Source organism: Sinohyriopsis cumingii, unplaced genomic scaffold, assembly GCF_028554795.1.
Source record: "Sinohyriopsis cumingii isolate HCF-2022 unplaced genomic scaffold, ASM2855479v2 utg000781l, whole genome shotgun sequence".
Taxonomy (NCBI): Eukaryota; Metazoa; Mollusca; class Bivalvia; order Unionida; family Unionidae; genus Sinohyriopsis; species Sinohyriopsis cumingii.
In genome coordinates this window covers 470430-483066 of record NW_028315930.1, presented here as the reverse complement: position 1 = coordinate 483066, position 12637 = coordinate 470430, and the positions used below count along the sequence as shown (strand labels likewise).

Here is a 12637-nt window from a genome sequence, read left to right as displayed (position 1 = left end):
CGCGACGGCAAAATATTGATGTTGTTATACCAGGACAGACCGAGAAACAAAATCGTGTATTAAATGATGTTGTCGCAGTTGATATTAGTGTTGTTGAGGATGCATTGCATGCTGATAAATCCCCGTGGACGTTAGGATACGCAATGACAATTCACTCATCTCAGGGGTTAACCATCTCTGATACTCGAGTTTGGATTGTACATGATCGTATCGAATGGTCAAACTTAGTTTATTTGGCAGTGTCTCGAATCAGAAGAATATCACAGCTGCGGAGAATTGTCATTGACGTTACAGAAACCATCAATGATGTTATTGACAGCAATATAGTAAGAAAAAAATTAGCCAGTTATAAGCAAAGTGAAAAAAAAATCGAGATTTTGTTATTGATTCCGAATTTATCATGACACTGAAGCAGCAGCAGAATAATCACTGTGGGAGCTGTAATTGTGTAATGTTGTGGCAGTACTCGAGTAATAATCCAAGACAATTCACCTAAGATAGAAAAGATAACCGTCGTGGCCATACACGTGAAAATGTGATGTTGACTTGTCTCGAGTGTAATCGACTTAACGGCGCTAGTTAAGTGATCGCGGTGGTAATTGCGTGTCTTCGGGAATTAATTGTAATTGTTCACGCGTAAATCCACGTTGAGGAGCAGTTGAATCTAGTCTGTAGATTGCAGGTCTACCCGTGGATCTTGTTATACTAGATATCTTGTGCGTCGTAATACTCCGAATAGGATCAGTCGCTCTTTTTTCCACCTTCAAGTTCACCAGGTTCATACAAATGTCTTATAGTCACATTGCCTAATACTGGTTGCGCTGACAAATTACGTCGTTGTATTGATATACGCTCGCTTGTGATTGCATTAACGGGTTTCAACGCAGTTGTTCGAGTAATTTCATTATTTAAAGCAGCTTTCACACTTGGCAATCTTGCAACCCAGTCGCGAAATCTTTTGTCTTGAATTATTTCCTTCGCGTATTGATATCCAAATAACCGCTCAGCAAGTGTTCTATTAAATCGTTCAACAATCGCTTGATCGCGATGAATTGCAGTATGTCCTCATCGTATTTTGACATTATGTTGCGTCATCAGCGATGATACTGCACCTAAAATTCTTTGCCAGGATCAACCTGTAACAGCTGTGGCCATCGTAGACCATCTCGTTGATAAATTCGTTTAAACGCATAAGCTACTTCAGCAGCTGTTTTTGTTGATAACGGTTGTGCTTCTTTGTATCTACTTGCAACATCAACGACAGGTTACGCGTATTTGTACGTTATTTGACGTCTCCCAGTTTTGATAGTATCATGTGGTAAAAACAAAATATCCACCTGATGAACTTCATCAGGAACGCTGACATCGAAATGTGCGTACTGAATTCGTTTAAGCGGTGGTAGGTAAATTTGCCATATTGCCTGTCGGGCTAACCATTTTTCATTAGTAGAAGGTTCGACCCCTGCTGCTTCAGCGAGTTTACTAATCGCTGCTCTACCTTTCCAGTATCCTCTTGGGAATAATAAATTGACTCCATTATTTCAATAATTGGTTGATTAATTACCAGCTCCTAATACAAGCTTACCTTTCATCGCAGTTTTTACTAGCTAACTAGCTTATTTTTCTTTGAAAGATTTATCCGTTATGGAATTTAGCGCGTGAATTAATGTTACATTTGCGATGTGTCGCTGCTGTAGATCTTTAGTTTTATTAACTACATCATGACCGTGACACGCTTTATCAATAGCATTTATTGGATATTCACCCGGTTTTGGTTGTTCTTGGTTATCAAGTCTGATATCAAGTCGAGTTCCAGGGCCACAGTAATTATATCCTGTGAGGTGTTTTTCTCCTGGGTACGTAGCCCACGGAGTTCCTGGTAGTTTGGCTAACTTGGAGACAATATCACCTCCGTGTTGCTTTTTTTAAACCGACTGTGCGGGAATAAATTATTTTTTTTTGTACCGCATTGTTCACATCTACCTGTAACTGCTGCCCTGTTATTTATTGTTGTAATAATTTTTAGATCACCTGTGGGGGGTATGTGTCCTACATTTCACACAATATTAATCCATATTATAATTATATTTCTATAACATGAATGTAATTGATTTCTCGGCGACAAGAAAACAGAGCCGGTTAAACATCATGCAACGCTACCTAATTCTATCCGAATGATTATCATAGGTCCATCTGGATCTGGTCAGACGCAATTATTACTTAATTTGATAATGAGATGGTTAAAATGGGATAAGTTGTATTTGGTGGTCCGTCTGTAGATGATCAGAGATGTTTGGATGTACTTAAGAATTATAATGAAAAATCAAAGTTATTAAATGAAAACGGTGATGGTGTTATCGAGTTTATTACGATATCGATGAAGCGCCATCTGTAGATGATATTGATGGGTTTATTAACAATTTAATTGTGTACGATGATGTGATGTTAGATAAACAGGCAAACCCTGCTCGGATATTTTCCCGAGGCAGGCATACAAATACAGATGTAATTTATGTGACACAGCGATATACACAAATTTCTAAAGTGATTAGGGACAATTGTAATATACTTGCTGTGTTTAACGGAGTTGACGCGCATACTTTGCTAAATATTCATCGGACTTGGTGCAGCGGAGATCTGGACATAATTAAGTTTAGAAATTTATTTAGTCAGGCTCAGTCAACCCCACATGGATTTATAACAATAAATTTGCATGATTCGCGGTCACGTTATCCAATCGGTCTGGATAACATTTTTAACTAATAGCAGCAGAGGGTGTGCGACCTCGATATAGCGTCATCGTAGTAAAACTCACGCATACTTTTCGAAAACGATGACTCGAACCCCAAGAGAGACTCTTGGAGAGAGACTCAATCTCGGAAAGTTACAGGCCTTGGTTTCACGGTTTTTTTTTTTTCGTTTTTGTAACAAGGGTTAGTGTACCAAAATAACGCTTATAAAATGAGGTGGGTTCGCCCCCTCTGCTGCTGTATATCTTATGTTAGATTCAATTTTGTGTATGGGTATGCAAATTAGTAACAAATAACTTGTAACACAGGAGCTAACCAAGTTAATCATTTAGTTTTCTTGGCAATGTAATATATATAAGATTGATAATATTTAACATAAAATGTTTACAAAGCAATCTTTCACATTTTATAGATAATGTCAGTTTAAATTCGGGTAATTACGTACTATTAATTAAATAAGTCTACGATTAAAAAAATTCTTTCTTCACGCACAATCAGAGATCACCTATATAGCTATTCAGAAAGCGCTAAGAAAAAAATTCGATGTAATTAACATGTCAAGAAATGTTGTTAAATATTTTTCCAGCAAATGTCGCATAGTCTTGAGCAAATGCAACGATTGGAACAGTGAAACGGCTTGACAGAAAATGCCGTGGATATTCCAATTGCATATTTTCCGGGTTAAGCCGAGATGTAGCGATTAAAAGCGATGTTTGAAAAGACTCATTCAATGTAAGAACCAAACACTGAAGTAATCACGACCAAATCGTATTCACTCCGAAATTGACCGGAAGTTGAGCTTTGGAATAGTCACCTGTGTGTGGAAGACACGAAGCAACGGAAAAACCTTTCGCAAAATTGGCCCTTCAAAATCAGTAAGGCAGTTTAATTGGTAATGGATGAAAGGTGTGGAGTGTCTTCTTTACAGTGGTGTACGTTATGAGTGACTCTATGCACAGATAGTACTGGAAAATTAGATCGGAGTCATTGAGGGGTCAGATTGTGACCGGTTTGAGTTAGTTAACTTGTGTTAATTGGTGAGTGTACACATTATTTTAACCGGGAATCAAGTGCATGTGGTCTGTTCCTCGGCCAAGAACGAGTGGTTGGTGCATTATTTGTGTCCGATTGGGAGGGAACATCTGTTTTTCATTCCACTCCCTCATTTTTTTTGTCCTCTTTATCCTCCTTTCTTTTTTTCCTTCTTTATCATTTCTCTTAACCATTCATTTGCCTTCCTTATATTATTTATCTCCATTCTGAGACTGGTGAGTATAGCCATAACCATCCTCCAATCTCACCAACATTTCCTCCACCATCCCAATATCATCAACCAATTTTTGCAGCTTGTTCATTTTGTCCAAATGATTACTTGCCATTGTCTTTGGGTATTCAATGTTGAATGGCGCGAATGACGAGCGCTTAACTTTATATATGTCAAGCACGGACGTGAAAGAAAAACATCCCTTACACTCAATTCACATATTACCTACTATCCCCAAAAACGTATGCGAAAGCATATAAACCCAAAATCTACTATCCACATACAGGAAGAAGAAGAAAAATCAATCACAAATATGCTATCCACACACGGAGAGAAGATGAAAAAAATATTATATACTATCCACAAACCCCAAAATTACTATCCACACACTATAAGAAGAAGAAAAAAATGATCACCAATGTACTATCCACACACGGGAATAAGAACACTATGATATACTATTGACAAACCCCAAAATCTGCCATCGACACACTGGAAGAGGGAAACAAACCACTATAACTACTAGCTGCACAAAAATACACAAACGAATACAAACATACACAGATACATAATCACACTACTCCATATTCACACAAATTGGCAACTTGAATAGTCTTTTCTAGAGTATTGGTGTAGCCCTGAGAAGGGCTGTTGTTTTGAACTCTAGTTACACCTCGTTGATGGTGACACCTCCCAGGCCAGGCACCACAGACACATTGACGGCTCCAATAGTGTTTCCAATGATATGAGTGCTTGGAAGCGCAGAAGGGGGATCATCCGTTTTCACTTTGTGGAATAGTGAAGACTTTCCTCCTTCTATACCACACCTGTGGATGATGAGGTTGTGGTGCTGGTATTGGCTATGGTGCTTGTACTGGTTGTTGTGGCTGTGGTTGACGTCTTATTGGTTGTTGATGCATCCTCGCTTCAGGCTTGACCTCACACAGAAACCTTAACATGAGGTGTGGAAGGATTCTTTCTTCCTTCTCTTTATTCCTTTTCCTCTCCTCCTCTTCTTCAAGCCTGGTACTTTCCAGGATTCCCTCCATGGCAAGCTCGTCCAGGAGGCGCCTGGCATATTCCAGGTGCATGTGGAGTTCAAGCAATTCGCTTATCCTGCTGATTTTGTCTCGTTGACAGTGGGTAGCCAAACTGACGAACGCTTCCTTTTATATTTGAGAAGCACGGACGTGAAGGAAAACGTCCACGGACAAAAAACCTCACAACTAATCTCATCTAATATTTTTGAATTATAGAGATGTGCGCCCATTTGGGCATGTATCTCTGCTTTATTCCTACACGGTAGGATTATTAATTGCTCCTGGGGGACGGAAAGAGAGCCACATCCCCCAGGCTTTTATGTGTTCAAGGAACACTTTTTAATTTTAGCCGTCGGATTGTAGGACTATTAGAGTCCCTAAAAACTTGAATGTAAGGCCATTGCATGAGTGGGAATAGATCCACGCACACTCATTGTTTCAGCTGCTATCTATTACAAGTGTATATGAGTGAGATTGGACCCAGCACACGTTCATATGACCTTGTCGGCACTGTTCGTGCACTGAACGCATGCGTTGTGATGTATTAACGAGTCAAGGGACGAGCGGGCGATCGGGTGGAGGCGAATTTCTTGGCACAGGTAGGTACTCCTAGACTCGAGGGTACTGGTCCTAAATGTCGTCCTGCACAATTTTTGAATATAACTCTACGCTGTTTATTTGAGTTTCTTAGGAGAAGAACCTAGGGTGACAGCTGTTGGTTATTGATTTTCCCACCTTGTATGTCTGGCAATGATGGTCTTGGGTTTTAGACCACCTTCGTTTGTATAAATTTGGGGTCTTATCGTTCTAATTTGTAATTTTCCGTTATACAGCCTTGTGCTGCGGGACCTGATGGTCTTTTGAAGTCTTAGACCACCTTATATGCACTAATGTGTTGTCTTATGTCCTAAAAATGTTGTAGTGTCACCTTGTGTGACGGGCTCTGATGGTCTGGGTTTGGGACCACCTTATAAGTTCTAAAGGTTTTGGGCCTTAGTAGTATTCTTGATATAGATATGACTGTCCCCTAGGTTGAAGAGGTGGAGTTCTGAAAGGTGGTAGAATGTTAGCATGGAGACCAGATGTTGTTAAGAGAGATGTTCTTAGTATGTAAGTTAGAGCCAAGATATTATTAGTGGGAGAGAGACGAGTATGAAATATTTATCCTCTGTTAATTTATATTTCTTAATTTATTCATCTGCTAATAGGGGCTGTACAGTGAGGTTTCATGTTGTATGTTACATCTGTTTATAGTATTTAATGGTAATCTAGTTTTTATTGTTACCTATTTTTATTGTTCAAAATAGAATGTTTGGAATTAGGAGAGTCGTACATTTTGTTTACCCCGGGTGACAAGGATGGGTCATAGGTGCAGGTTTGACGCCAACCTGCGCTCTGGCAGTACTCACCCCTATGCAGGTGGTAAACCGATAGTTATCCCTGCCCCCATTCCCCACCCAGTCACGCTAGATGGGATATCCATTGGTACGACTGTTTTGCTATATTTTAGAATGCTATTATTATATGATTCTACTGTGTAATTTTCGTATGGTATCTTTGTATATTTATTTAGTGAGTTACTATTTCCTGCATTTATACTTATTTTGTTATATTTTATTATGAAGTCTTCTTTTTTGTAAGAAGGATACTATATTTTTATATGTAATGTTTAGGGTAGGATTGGATTTCATAATGATTTCTGGGTATCTGGCTGGGGATCCAAGTTTATTTTGTTCTAATTGAAATGTTTCCCTTTCTTTCTGTATTCTGTGGCATACATTGAAAATGTGTGGTAGGTTTTCAGGGACCCGGCAGTTGGTAGCAATTAGGTTTGTGAGAAAAGGGTCATATGTATTGTTCGAAGCTGCTAGCCAGCTTGGTTATGCCTACGTATATTCTATTAATTACTTTTTGGTCTGCACCTTTGATTTTGAGGGCTTTCCTTCTTCTGTTTACTTCATTGATATTGTTGTATTGTTTACTGCCTTTGTTTTCATTCCAGCTGTCCTGTCATTTATTATTTATGGGTGTTGTCGTTAGGCTATAGAGTTCACTAATACTGTAATTTAGTTGTACATAATTGGGTTCGTTGAGTGTTTGCTTGGCTGTTAAGTCGGCTAAATGGTTTCCTAGTTTGTTAATATATGATGGTATCCACATGAACTCTATTTGTTGTTTATTATTGTTTAGTTTCTTTTTAGCATTAAGTTGGTGTGCCTAAGGAAGTTTTCTCTAGAATTGGTGTTATTATTAAGTATTGAGGAAATGACGCTGAGCGAGTCACATATTATCACCTCCATGGGTATGTTGTTTTCTTCAATCCATTTGAGGGCCTCTGTAATGGCCCAGAATTCTGATGTGTAGATAGCGCAGTGGTCAGGTGGTCTTTGTCCTATTTTATTGTTTACTTCTAGAATGACGTATGTGGCTTCTGTTCTCGGTGGAACTGTTATTTTGGATCCGTCTGTATAGATTTTGATAAAGTTTGGTTATTTAGTGTTAATTTCTGCTGTTATAATAGTATTTAGCTGGTGTTCCTGTTCATTTTTATTTCCATATTAGGTGAAGGAGGTGTTGAATGTAGGCCAGATGTTGTTCCATGGTTCCGTGTCATAGTTGTGGGTTATTGCCGCTTGGAAGTTTTCAGTGTGGAGTTGTCCCATTAGTTGGTGTACTAATTGTCCTGCAGGAATAGTGTGTTTAAGCTTGGTGCTGAATGGTTTGTTGCATTTATCTATAGCTATATGTGTGTGTGGGGGGGGGTGTACTAGGGTGCGTTGTTAATCTGGCTGAATATCTTAGAGTAAGTTCTTTCCTTCTAAGATGGAGCGGCAGTTCTCCAGCTAGTATTTGAAGTTCCGCTAGAGATGTTGATGGTAGGGCACCAGTGCATATGGTTAAAGCCTTCCTCTGTATGCTATCTAGTTTATTTAGGTGTTGTTTAGGTGCTGAGTTATAAGTTTGACATCCGTGTCTAATATGGATCTAATTAATGCTCTGTATAGTGCTGGGGTATTGTTGGTTTATTTTACGTTTGCGGTAAATAGTACTGAAACAGTTTTTTCATGAGATAGTTTGAAACCCCATTTATCAGCCCATTTCCATATATTATTTAAACTTTCCTGGATTTCTTTAATTACTTTGTGGTTGGAGGGCTTTCCTGCTCTCCATAGTCCACTGTCGTCCACAAATTGTGATAGTTCAATTAGGTTAGATGTCAGATTTTTGTCTAGATCGTTTATCGTGATATTGAATAGAGTGGGACTGAGTACACTCCCTTGTGGTGTACCATTTCCGAGGAGATGCAACTCAGAGCAAGTGTCAAGTTATTATTTTGCGGTCTAAGAGAAAGTTTTCAATAAAGTTGTGCATTCGTCCTGTGATGGCGTAGTGATTTAATTTGGCTAATAAGCCTTTGGTCCAGACGAGATCAAATGCTTTTTCGAGATTAATAAATACTGAATTAAGTTCCTGCCTCTTTACGTTTAGAGTGAAATGCTAATTTTATTGCAGTTTCCAATCGTATAAGCCGATCCGTAGTAGAACTTTGTTTCTAAAACCGCATTGGTTTTCAGAGATTAGATTGTTACTTTCTAAGTGATGTTTTAATCGATTGGTAATGATAGTTTCCATGATTTTGCATATGTTGTTTGTTAATGAAATTGGTTTATATGAGCTGATGTCATTGGGGTGTTTACTGTGTTTGGAAATAGGTATTACTATTGCGTTTTTACATTTGTCAGGTGGCTTTCCTAAGGTCCATATTTTGTTTAGTAATTTGATAGTTGATATCTTGATGTTATTTGGTAGGTTAATGTACCCTATCTGGTCTTCCCCTGGGGATGTTTCCTTTATGGATCTTAATGCTTGGCCCCATTCATAAGCTATTATGTCCTTATTTAGGTTTGATTCTTTTGGGCTAAGGTAATTGAATAGATTTTTTTGTAAGTTTGTTCTACTTTACCCCTATGTTGTTGAAATGATTGGATGTGGTTTGTATAAATGCTCATGTCTGAGAAATATTTTGCTAGTTGGTCAGCTTTTTCCTTGTCAGTATTGGCACCAGTGAGTTTAGGGGTACTGTTAATTGCTTGCTTTTCCTCTAATCGTTCTAATTTTGTCCCAGAATTGTTTGGTGCTGGTGGTTATACTAATGTTAGAGCAATAGTTGTTTCTTTAGCCTGTTTGATTAGATTTTTAAGTATTTTTTTCCCTGTGTTTATAGATGGTAGAATCACTGGTTTCCTGTTCGTCTAAATATGTTAAGGGCTTGCGTTTTCTCTTTGAGTGCCTGTTTGCATTGATTGTTCCACCATGGAGCGGCTTGTTTATTTGGGATACATCTGGTTTTGGGTTTGCTGATTGAGGCTGCTTGAGTTATGGTATTAATTACATTTTCATAATATATGTTGATGTTATCATTTTCTATGTCATTTGTATTAACTTTATTTAGGTATTCCTTAAATGCTGTCCAATCTGCTTTTTCGTATTTCCACCTAGGGGTTCTTTTAAGTGAGTTGAATTGGACCGTCATCTGCAGGGTGATAATTACCAGAAAGTGATCACTGCCAAGTGGGTCAATTTACTCAACTTTCCAATCCATCACCTGTGCTATGGATGGCGAGCATATGGTGAGGTCGATGGCGGACAGAGTTCCATCCTCAGGGTTGAGGCGAGTTTTGGTACCGTCATTGAGGATGGTCAGGTTGGATTCAGCAGCCCATGCTTCAACTAACCTGCCTCTTTTATCCGTCCTACTACCCCCCCCCACCACCCCTGCAGCTCGTCATGGGCATTGACATCGCCACAGATGACCATCTGATCCACTTGTTTATGGTTATTTATTTGCCTGTATGTAATTATAATTGATACACATTTCATTGCCATCCGGGTCATAGATGTTGAAAATTTGTATATTACCCCTCCCTATGTGTACTATGAGGGACTGAATTTCTACTTCTATATTGCTACCTGATGTTGATGTAATGGAAATTGGTGTTACATTTGGTAAGTTGTTTATAACAAAGATAGCTAATCCTCCCCCTTGCCCTTTATTTCTATATTGGAAGTAGCATGGGGCATAACCTTGGATTTTTGGTAATGATATGTTATTGTTTGAGAGTTTGGTTTCTTGAGTGCAGGTGATGTCAGGTTTGTGAGCTAAGTTTTGCAGTTTAATTCTGAGCTCATTTATGTTGCCTGCCAATCCTCTTGCATTCCATTGCCATATTGTAATATTTCGATTAGTTGTACTATTCATAAATGTGGTGGTCGTTTGGTACTTGATTGGTTTTGGTGGAGGTTTATGTAATCTTGGTTAGGATTAGCTGAAGTTTGTTATTTATTTGTTCTAGTTTTTGTTCATTCGATAGGAGTCTGCTTATTAAATCAGTTTTAATTTCACTAATTAATTTTTCTATTTCTAATTCTTGTACTGGTTTGGTGTTGGAGTCGGTGTTAATTACTTCATTCCTTTGGGGTGGGGGTGGTTTGTATGCTTTGATTAGTTTTGTGGTAGTTTGTGATTGGGTTGGTAGGTATTGTTGGTTTTTGGCTTGGGTTGCCACTTTGATTGACTTGGTAGGGATCCTACTGTTAGTTAGAGTTTTGTTTTCTTGTATTTCTTTGTTGGCAGCATGATATTGCATCTGTTTGGAGTTCATAAGGTGTATAGTTTGGCTTTCCCTTATGGCGAATAGACATTCAAGGGATTGGGGTTGGGGGCCCTTGCAATTGGTATATTTAGGTATTTCCCTTTTACATTTTTCCCTATGGTTGCCCACACATTGTTGACATTATTTATTAAATTTGCATTTGGATGCAAAGTGACCCCAGTGTTGACAATTGCTGCAGAACCTTGCCTTGTTTATAAATGGTTCCATGCGATATCTTATCCCGTAGGGGCCTAATCTTACTGGGATGGATAGTGGGGCTGTTCTTTTTTGCTGACGATCGCTTGAAAACTATGATATGTAATAGCGCATATAAAAGCATACCAAAGATTAAGTGCGTGTTGAAGCTTAGCAAAATCAGGTAAAATAACCTAAACGAAAGTCAGGATATCATAGAAAGGTTATATTTGTCGAAGTATTCTCACCGAAGTTAGGTGCGATAATCATTAATTTGTTAGGTTTTCATTGTGAATAGGACGCGTCGTTTACATAGTGCAAAACTGGAGAATTCATTCAGAAGTTAAGGTGCGACAAAACTGCGTAGTGATAGAAATGTGATCTATCCTCGAGCAGTCAAAACGATTCTGGTTCATGTCAGGTGTTTGTTGAATAAAGGGCATCGACAGTTGAGAAATAGCGTCATTATATATTGAATTCCTGGTGAATATATGGAACAGTCTGTATTTTGGACCAGATCAGTGTATTCTGCTTGTCAACAGATTATCCACGGATGGATTTAATATAAGTGCCAAATATTCATGAAATCTGCATGCTTAATAATTTGAAATATTGTGACTATCTCTCTCTCTCTCTGTCTCTCTCTCATACACACATTAGGTTACATACACAAACGCACATTTTCCATTGATGATAATTAAACTCTTTTATTTATTGAATACATGTACTCGGGTTTCGTATTTTTTGTGTGTGTACAACGGTACCCGAGGGTGATTTATGTATATTGTGTCGTATTTTGAAATAGTGAGTTCGGTTCATCCCATGCCGCACGTGCGAAGTGCTCTGGATGGGACGAACCGAATGCCTACAATGCACAGACTGTCTGTGTATAAATACCTCAACATACGTAAAATTCTTTAAAATACGGGAGTCTTGTCACCTGGCAGTCTGCTTCAAGGACTTGCACATCTTCAGCTGAAGAGCTGTCTAATGTCCGGGGTGTCCGGAGGGTCTAATATTCGGAGTGTTTCGAAGTGTTCCGAGTGTCCGGAATCTGTAGCAGCTGTGGAGCTGAAACAAAGTGTATTGATGGCTGCTGATGAGCAGAAACAAAGTGTACTGATGACAGAGTGTTTCTCCGTACATGTAATTTTTTAGCCGTTGGCTACTTTTGGGGTTCGTAAAACCCAGTATATCTTTCGGGGCTGTAAAGATAAGTTGTATATGTCCCTCCTCTTTTATCACCATAATTTCGCTACCTGAGTGAATGCATTTTACTATGTGAGTAAACGTTTACGTCGTTTACTACCCGAGTAAACTACATCCATCTTTTCCTTGTCAAATCATTGTGAACCATTCACCCCTTGTCTTTGTATTTGCAAAATTAATTTATTTGTATTTTTCATCATTTAGTCTATATATAATACAGATATTGTTTTTATAGCCTGAATAAACTTAGATCGGTGTATATTTTTTAAAAGGTTGTGATTTCATTTCATATTTGGATGAAAGTACAGTAATCCTTTGTGGAACATAAACTTGGGAGAGAATAACATATATCCTTAATTTATTATTATTTATGTACACTACACATAAATCAATCTTGATTAATGTAATAATAATAATAATAATAATAAGAAGAAGAAGAAGAAGAATATTCGGTGGATGGTATTTGTTACGAAAGCAATTTTACAAGATGGTGGTGTGTGTGTATGTGTGTGTTTGTGAATGTAT

The 12637-nt window shown here is 38.3% G+C and overlaps 1 protein-coding gene across 1 annotated transcript in view; it reads left to right on the top strand.

The window, feature by feature from the left end:
* Nucleotides 1-12637, top strand: part of LOC149773241 (uncharacterized) — a 38096-nt gene that overhangs the window by 18187 nt on the left and 7272 nt on the right. The gene's annotated exons all lie outside the window — the stretch shown is intronic.